At 44.0% G+C, this 9,566-nt stretch overlaps 1 pseudogene; it reads left to right on the forward strand.

Moving 5' to 3' along the window:
* Positions 1-3,746: 3,746 nt before the first annotated feature.
* Positions 3,747-4,694, forward strand: LOC111747759 (heme-binding protein 2-like; annotated as a pseudogene).
* The last annotated feature ends 4,872 nt before the right edge of the window (positions 4,695-9,566 follow it).

Below are 9,566 nucleotides of genomic sequence, written 5' to 3' on the forward strand. Positions count from 1 at the left end.
ATAAAAGATGCCTGGGCCGCTTAATCATCACTTAGAAGAGTGTGGCCAAACTACTAACACCTGTTTTGGAATATCACATGAGCAAAAAGTAAACTTTTATTGCTAAATCACAGAGTTTTTTTTTTTTCTGTCCCAGAAGCAGCTTTCCTTAACTAATACACGAGTGTGTACTCACATCCTTAAAAGGCATTGCAATTTTTTCTTTCCTTTTTTTTATTTCTTTCCTTGTAGATCAGGGGTCAGGGTAAGCGAACATGATAATGGACTCCCTGATTTCAATGGGAATGATGCGATCACCTCCAGAGACAAAGAGGGTGTCGCTCCTATAATGGGCAGCAGAACCATAGCAGTAATCAGAATGGTTTGCCCAGCCGCTGGATGCACTTTTAACCCAGAACTGAAACCATTCCTGAAGTCCACTCTTCAGACAAAGATTAAACAGGACTATAAAATAAAAAATAATACACGTGAGGAACGTACTTCTTAGTTCAATAAGATATACAAGACCAAATGGGCAGCTCCTGTCCAAAAGCAGGATGAGAAGGCGAGAAGGGACAGGAACTGGTCGAATGGACACAGGGAATCCGGGTGGAAAGGCGGAGTGTGCTGTCACATTGTGGGGATTGCAACTAACGTCACAAAACAATATGTGTATAAATTTTTGAATGAGAAATTAACTTGAGCTGTAAAGTTTCACCTAAAGCATAATTAAAAAAAAAAAGTGGTTTGACCTGTGGGGATCTGTAGTAGTGGCTAAATATTAAAGCATAGCTTCCCTAGAATGAAAATAGTGATTGTTGTTGTTATTAGGTGCTGTTGAGTTGATTCTGACTCATAGTGACCCCATATACAACACAACAAAACACTGCCTGGTCCTGCCCCATTCTCACAATCGTTATTATACTTAAGCCCATTGTTGCAGCCACTGTGTGAATCTATCTCATTGAGGGTCTTCCTCTTTTTCACTGACCCTCTACTATACCAAGCATGACGTCCTTCTCCAGGGACTGATCCCTCCTGATAACACGTCCAAAATCTGTGAGACGTAGTCTCACCATCTTTGCCATTAAGGAGCATTCTGGTTGTACTTCTTCCAAGACAGATTTGTTCGTTCTTTTAGCAGTCCATGGTATATTCAATATTCTTCTCCAACACCACAATTCAAAGGTGTCAATTCTTCTTCCATCTTCCTTATTCATCGTCCAGCTTTCACATGCATACGAGGCAACTGGTAACACGATGGCTTGGGTCAGGTGCACCTTAGTCTTCAACGTGACATCTTTGCTTTTCAACACTTTAAGGAGGTCTTTTGCAACAGATTTGCCCAGTGCAATGCGTCTTTTGATTTCTTGACTGCTGCTTCCATGGGTATTGATTGTGGATCCAAGTAAAATGAAATCCTTGACAACTTCAATCTTTTCTCCATTTATTGTGATATTATGATGTTGCTTATTCGTCCAGTTGTGAGGATTTTTGTTTTATGTTGAGGTGTAATCCATATTGAAGGCTTTGATCTTCATCAGTAAGTACTTCAAGTCCTCATCACTTTCAACAAGCAAGGTTGTGTCATCTGCATGACGCAGGTTGTTAATGAGTCCTCTTCCAATACTGATGCTCCGTTCTTCTTCATATAGTCCAGCTTCTGAGATTATTTGCTCAGCATACAGATTGAATAGGTATGCTGAAAGGATACCACCCGATGCACACCTTTCTGGACTTTAAACCACGCAGTATCCCCTTTTTCTGTTCAAATGACTGCCTCTCGATGTATGTACAGGTTCCTCATGAGCACAATTAGCATTCTGGAATTCCCATTCTTCACAATGTTATCCATAATTTGTTATGATCCATACAGTTGAATGCCTTTGCATAGTCAATAAAAGACAGGTAAACAGGTTTCTGGTATTCTCTGCTTTCAGTCAGGATCCATCTGACATCAGCAATGATATCCCTGGTTCCACATCCTCTTCTGACTCTGGCTTGAATTTCTAGCAGTTTCCTGTTGATATACCGCTGCAGCCGCTTCTGAATGATTTTCAGCAAAATTTTACTTGTGTGTGATATTGTTTGATAATTTCCGCGTTCGGTTGGATCACCTTCCTTGGGAATAGGCATAAATATGGATCTCTTCCAGTCGGTTGGCCAGGTAGCTGTCTTGCAAATTTCTTGTTATAGACGAGTTAGCACCTCCAGCACTACATCTGTTTGTTGAAACATCTCAGTTGGTAATCTGTCAATCCTGGAGCCTTTTTTTTTGGCAATGCTTTCAGTGCAGCTTGGACTTCTTCCTTCAGTACTATCAGTTCCTGATCATATGCTGCCTCATGAAATGGTTGAACATCAACCAATTCTTTTTGCTATATATATAAAAAAAACTGTATATTCCTTCCATCTTCATTTGATGCTTCCTGTGTCATTTAATATTTTCTCCACAGAATCCTTCAATATTGCAACTCAAGATGGACAGCCTGATAAAGTCCTACTTGATCTCTGTAACAACAACAACAAAAAATCTTCTAGTGTGGCAAGTGGAGGCCTGATCTAGTCCCCAAAATGTAGAGTCCCAGCCTCTCCACCAGTTCACAGATTAGAGCCCCTTGAATGAAGGGGAGGTTGGGTACAGTTAGGAAGGAACTTGCCGCAGTTTTCAAAAGTGTGTATGGTGAAATCTCCCTCCTTGTTTTCCCCAAAGGGACCTGCAGCCAGGGTAATTGTGCTCTGGGGACGGGAAAATACTCAGACCTTTTGAAATAACTGGATACTGGCTCTCTGAGTTAATGTTAATCCCAGGTGAACTAGAATGTCACTGTGGTCCACCAGTCAGAATGGGATCAGAAAATACATGAAGTCTGAGCCCGACTCCTTTTCATATACGGCCCAAACCAGAAAACCAAAGCCGTTGCCCTCGAGTCAATTCCGACACATAGTGACTCTACAGGACAGAGTAGAACTGCCCCATGGAGTTTTCATGGACTGCCTGGTGGATTCAAACTACCAACCTTTTGGTCAGCAGCCATAACACTTAACCAACTACACCACCAGGGTTTCCATATTGGGCCCAGGGGATCCCAAACCCCATCCTGTAGTGATTTCCCCAGTTCCTGGATACATTATTGGAATACATATGCATTAATCTGAAGAACAAAATAGACCAAAAAGAACAAAAAGACCGGATTGAGACGCTCTTCTGGAAATCAACAGGAAAGAATAAAGAGATCAAAATGTTTTTTAAAATACTAAAGAAATAGAGGATAAAATTGTAAGTGGCCTCACTGAGATAATAGGAGTCCCAGAAGCAGAGAAAAATAAAAACGGTAAAAAAAAAAAAAAAAAAAAAAAAAGATCTAGTTTGTGAATAAATAGCTGAGCATAAGTGACCTGTGCAACCTGAGCTACTTAACGGTGAGCTGTGTAACATGCCTTCATCAAATAGAATAGGTTTATACATGCAGGTCTAGAAAAGCAGGTGGATCAGACTCCCACCTGTTTCAGTGCTATCCCTTTCTCACGCATGCCTAAGGCCTCATGGGGAGTCCCTGACTAAGGGATACAGTATTCAAACTTGGTTTACAGGTGGTTCTGCTGGCACCAGCTGGAAGTGGCTAGCTGAAGCATTACAGTCCCTTTTAGGATAGATCCTGAAGAATAAATAGTGGAGGGAAATTCTCCCAGTAGGAAAACTTCCTGGTCAGAAGTATAAATCTCTACTGATTCATGAGTAGTCACTAATTTTTTTGGCTAGTCAAGAGCTTCAAAAGAACAGGACTGGGCCTGGCTCTTTTCTCCGAGTGTCGGGCGCCACCCATGGCCAAGGTGCCCGAGCCCAACACCAGGGCTGCTAAAGGCACCGCAGCCAGAGTCCTGGAGGCATTGGGCTGGGACGGCCCGGAGTTCACTGCCCCCAGCCCGGGAGTTATGAGATCCAATACTATGGACCAGCCAAGTGGGTTAGCACACCTGTTGAATCTACAGACCATCCAGACTAGCTTTACAAAACTGAGCAGCTACATCGAAGGCAAAAACGAGAGAGATGAAAATAAAGATGACAGCTCCAGTGACAAGCTACCTGGAGCCAGGTTCAGGCCCTTTCAGTGAGTCTACCATTACCATTTCCCTGTATATCACCTCTGAACAGCAATCTGATCTGCCCAAGCCTTCACAGTCAGATGTCTTCATTGAAGACAGAGCTGAAATGACTGTGTTTGTATGGTATGGAGAACAACTTTTGACATTAGCAAACATTTTGAAGGAAGAAGGAAAAGTTTTCAATGAAAAACTTTACTACACTGTAGGCTACAATGTCCTTTTAAGTTGCTTAATAGAAATAATCAAGTGTGGTTGATTGAGAAAAATGTACCCTCCAAAGAAAATGAATGAGAGAATGAAGAAAATTCCACTGCAAGGGGAAAAACTTCTGCTTACTACAGACATCAACACTAATTGTGTGTGTGTGTCTAGTATCTTCTACCTGAAGGTACTACTATGAACTGAGGTTATTTCCAATGTGCCTTTTTAATGTCTGAAGCTTTATCTAGATACACAGATAGAATAACAGGGGACAGTATTCTGTAAGTATGTATATTTGTCATCTTTATTTCTATGAGGATCCAGGGAAATATGTTGCTTCCTCCCTCTTTACTTCATCACAGTTGTGTTGTCCTTTTTCTACTTGGATTTGTGCCACTTAGATGTTACCCCCTCCAGATACTAATAAAAATTTTAAAAAATAAAAAAAAGAGAAGGATTGAAATATCGTTGATAAGGAGGTCTGGGGAAGAGACACACAGATGTCCCTCTTGGATGGGAACAGAGTATGGGGATATTCATGTCCCACATAAATGAGCAGCAGAGAGAATCCACTGTGGAGGAAGATTTCAATCAGGTGGGCAAGATGTCCTCTTCTGTGGATGTCAGCCAACCTCTATCCCTGCCAACTTTTTCCTTGTCCAAAGGACTTCTGAACAAAATGGCCACAGTGGCAAGTATGGAGGTTATGCATGGGCTCGACCGTATAGGCTGCCACCAAGGCCAATCTGGGTATAGCCACTGCTGTGTGCCCAACCTGCCAACAGCAGAGATCAACAGCCCTGGTATGGAATTATTTCCTGGTGACAGCTGATTACAGAGAGTACAAAATGAGAAGAGGTTATTGACCCGTTGCTGTTGAGTCAATTCCGACTCATAGCAGCCCTATAGGGACACAGTAGAACTGCCCCATAGGGTTTCCAAGGCTGTAATCTTTATGGAAGCAGACTGCCATATCTTTCTCCCAGAGAGCTGCAGATGGGTTTGAACCGCCGACCTTTTAGTTAGCAGCCAAATGCTTAACCGCTGCACCACCAGGGTTCCAAAGAGGCTATTAACCAAAACCCATTAGCATCGAGTCGGTTCCGACTCATAGCGACCCTATAGGCCCCCAAAATTCTATCAGGAAGCAAGCTCAAAATTCTACTATCAGGAAGCAGGCTGAGACAACTACTCAGCTGCAAACATCTACTGCCTTTCAAGAAAAAGGAAAGAAGATATAGAAAATGGAACCAAGAGGCCAGAGTGAACCAATAGCCACAGAGAATTATTCCGTCCTTGAAACTTAATCAAGGAACTTCCATTTACCCAGCTGGATTTCAGAATTGCTACAGACTTGTGATTACTTTGTGTCTCCCATTTTGCTCCTTTTTGAACTGGAATGTCTGCAGCAGTTATCCTATGCCTAGCCTACCACTGTGTGTTAGGTGCATTGGGGGCAGATAACTTGTCTCTTTAAGTTCACAAATCCTATAGATGGAGAAAAATTGTACTCAAGGAGACATACTTAAGGAGTACATGCAAGGAGCCTCATTCACATATGTACTTGATTTAAATGCTGTAATGGGATGAGACTTTTAAAGAACTTGGGAAAGAATGAATGTATTTGCATGTGGAAGGGATGTTTTAGCGGCTGTAGGATGAACTGTAGTAGTCAGTCTCCAAGATGGCCCCCAATGATCTGTTTCCTGGTATTCACACCCTTGTGTAATCTCCTGTCCTTGAGAACAGCCTGGACCCAGGGATTTAGTCTAATAAATGGAATATAGCAAAAGTGATGTCACTTTTGAGATTAGGTTATAAAGACTGTGACTTCCATCTTGTCTGTTCTCTCATCTCACTTGATTGCTCTGATGAAGCCAGCTGCCATGTTGTAAGCTGCCTATGGAAAGGCTCACATGGTGAGGAACCTGAAGGTATCCTCCGGCCAACAGCCAGCAAGAAACTGAGGTCCTCAGCCCAAAAGCATGTAAGGAACTGAATCTTGGCAACAACCATGAGTGAGCTTGGAAGGAGATCCTTCTCCAGTCAAGCCTTGAGATAACTGCAGCCCAGCTGACAACTGCAGTCTGTGAAAGGCCCTGAAGTAGAAGACCCAGCTATGTCGTACCTGTATTCCTGACTCACAGAAACTGTAAGATAAATATTAAGCCACTACGTTTTGGGGTAATTTGTTATGCGGCAATACATAGCTAATATAGGCCAGCATGGAGGTTCTGCATAAGCTCAGCAAGGCCAAAGTGCTATAGCCACTGCTGAGTTCCCAACCTGCCAACAGCAGAGATCAACACTGTAACTATTTCCTGGTGGCAGGCTGATTACTTTGGAGCCTTTCTGTCATACAGAGGGCAGTGATTTGTCTTCACTGGAATAGACACTTATTCTGGCTATGTACTTGCTTTTCTTGCCTGTGCTTCTTGCAGGTCTAAGGTTCACAGAGACTTAGTGGAAATCCCAGTTCCGCCAGGCTGATATGCTGGGCCAGGTCTGTTTTTCTAGGGGTCCGTTTTGAGGGGGTGCTCCCTTACCTGGAATGTGAGTGCCCCAGGGGAAAGAGCCCTCTCTGCCTCCCAACCTCTCTTCTCCCATCACAATTTCAGGACTTCCTGGGAAGCATGGTTAGTGTCCGCTCCTTCAGGGACCCATGAACCTGAAACCCTACCCCCATGGGGTGATAATCTGTATCAGTGAGTTTTTATGAAATGCAAAGTAAGAGTTCACATGCAGGGTGAGGCCTCAACTGCTACTCCTGTCTCCCCTCCTTCCAAGCCCAGATTGTGCCCTGGCCTACAAGTGTGGACAGAGAAGACTCTGGCCTGGCCACTTCCTCCAGGAGCTTGGGAGTGGGAGAGACAGACCCATTAACCCTAGAGTATTTCAGACACCATGCAAGGCATAGTGGAGGCACTAGGGAGGTCAGGTGGGCATGAGGAAAAAGTCCTTAGAAGTGATGCTTCTCCACATCCCCTTGTCACCTGTGGACCCAGTTGACACCCTGAAAGGATGTGGTAACCTCTGGGAGGATGCAGCACCAAGGTAGTGCCCCAACAGCAGAAAATGACATTGAAATAACAAGACACCCTTTGCTTCCCCAATCATTCCCTCAACCTCTATGCCTCTGGTGCACCCCCTGAGCCAATCACTCCTCCCTTTCTAGGAAAGTACACAGGGAAAGGGAACAGATCTGGAAATAAACTTTCTGGAAGAGGCGAGATTGACCTGGGTCTTGCAGGATGGGGGCTAGGACCTTTCCTGCAAAGCTCATGGGATGCTACATCTGCTGTGACACGGGCAGAAAGTGTGAGGATGGGGCAAGAAGGCACCTAAATGGGAAAGGCTGTCTGGAAACTGGTGAGAGGTGGGCCCATACCTTGGAGGACCCCTACTCCAACCCTAGTAGTTCTCGAGCCTGAAGATTTTGGGCACCATCTCTTCCCCCAACTCTGGCCAGTTCCGGTGGCTGATTGCCTTGGGGTAGAGATCAGTAGTGAAGTGCTGAGGTTGAGTCCCTGCTTCTTCCAGCTCCCAGGCCCCAGTCTCTTCTGATGTCTTCTCCTCCATCCCCCTTTTCATGATCAATTCCAGATAGGTGGGCAGAAAAAAGATTAAGTTTTTCCCTTGGACTGGGGCCTGGGGTTAAGTTGAGCCCAGGATAGGGCTGTCCACAGACCCCTGCCTCCCGTTGTATAGCCCCAGTGACCCTTAACAGGAAGACTGGGTGAGGCAAGGCTGGGCCAGACCTTCTACCAAACAAAGCGTGGGTTTTCTCACACATCACTAGATTTCTATCAAACGGAAATCTTCGCGGGGGGTGCGGAGCGGAGCAAAATGAACCCACTGAAAATTCAGAAGAGGAAGAAAAAAATAGGGAGTGCTGAGCTCCAGGGCTAGAGATCAGAGCTTGGCTTTTAACTTCTCCATGCAGTCCCTTGAAGGAGGGAAACCCTTGAAGAGCTGGGCATGATGTGAAGCTGGCTGGCTTTTACCAGGGCTTCAATACTCCCACTTCCTCCACTGTATCGTTCCATCATGGGCAGACTCTGAACACAGAACACTCAGGACCACAAAGGAGGGTCTAAGATCCCTTTATGAACGTGATGCAAGTTGGTTACGCTTCCTGCCAGAAAAAGATACACATGCAAACCCCCGTTAAGATATGTAAACCATTTCAAGTGACGGTCCCTGATACAGTCCAACATCCTCGTTTTAAGGACTTTGGGGTGTAGCAGGGACTCTGTCCAACTGCTATGAGACCATTAATATGTACATTTAAAAGTGAACTCAGCACTTGAAACCATTATGCTAAGCGGAAGAAGCCTGTCACAAAGGACCACATATTATATGATTCCATTAATACCAATGTCCAGAATAGGCAAATCCATAGACACAGAAAGTAGATAGTGGTTCTCTAGGGCTTGGAGGCTTGGGGGACAATGCCTAAGAGGTACAGTTTCTTTTTAGGGTGATGAAAATATTCTAAAATTAAAAATATGGTTGCACAACTCTGAATATACTAAAAGCCACTGAACTGTACAGTGATTTGTATGATATGTGAACTTTATCTCAATAAAGCTGTTTTTCATTAAAAAAAGTGAGCACAAGCATTTTGGCTTTAGTCTCCCTTCAGCAGGGGCAGAAACTCTTTAGAGTGGAGAAAATAATGCGGGGAGGATCCCTGAACGTGGCATATGGGTTGGACAGTAACACGTTCCTACAACGATTAAGTATATGTATCTTTATATATATTAAGGGCAATGAAGCATCTTAGGTTTTAAGCAGAGTAACATGATCATATCTGCATTTTAGAAATATCCTCAGAATCACTGAATTGTACATTCAAAACAGGTGAGTTTTACGGTATGCAAATTATACCTCAATAAAGCTGTGGAAAAAAAAATCCCTCTGGCACCTTGATAAGGATGAAATGGAGGGCATGAAGTTGGAGGAAACTGTTGCAGGACTTTAGATGAGAGGTGCCAAGGTCTGTCTGTTGGGAGTTGGGGAAAACTGGCTTGGGGGTGAAAGGTTGGGGTCCAACGTTAAGAGAGAACCTGGTGGAACTCAATTCAGATCCCCGAGCACCCTGGCTTCAGCCTTAGTGCTCCTGCCAGCACTACAGCTGCTCTACTGACAGGTGATGGAGGCACTGTTCTCCCCCTTCTAAGAGAAATGCACTTCAGAAACGTGTTTCCAAAAAATGTTGCTAAGGGTTTATTTCTAACAAGAGGAAAATAATAAAATAAAATTAACATAGGCTTCAG

This window comes from Loxodonta africana, chromosome X, assembly GCF_030014295.1.
Source record: "Loxodonta africana isolate mLoxAfr1 chromosome X, mLoxAfr1.hap2, whole genome shotgun sequence".
NCBI lineage: Eukaryota > Metazoa > Chordata > Mammalia > Proboscidea > Elephantidae > Loxodonta > Loxodonta africana.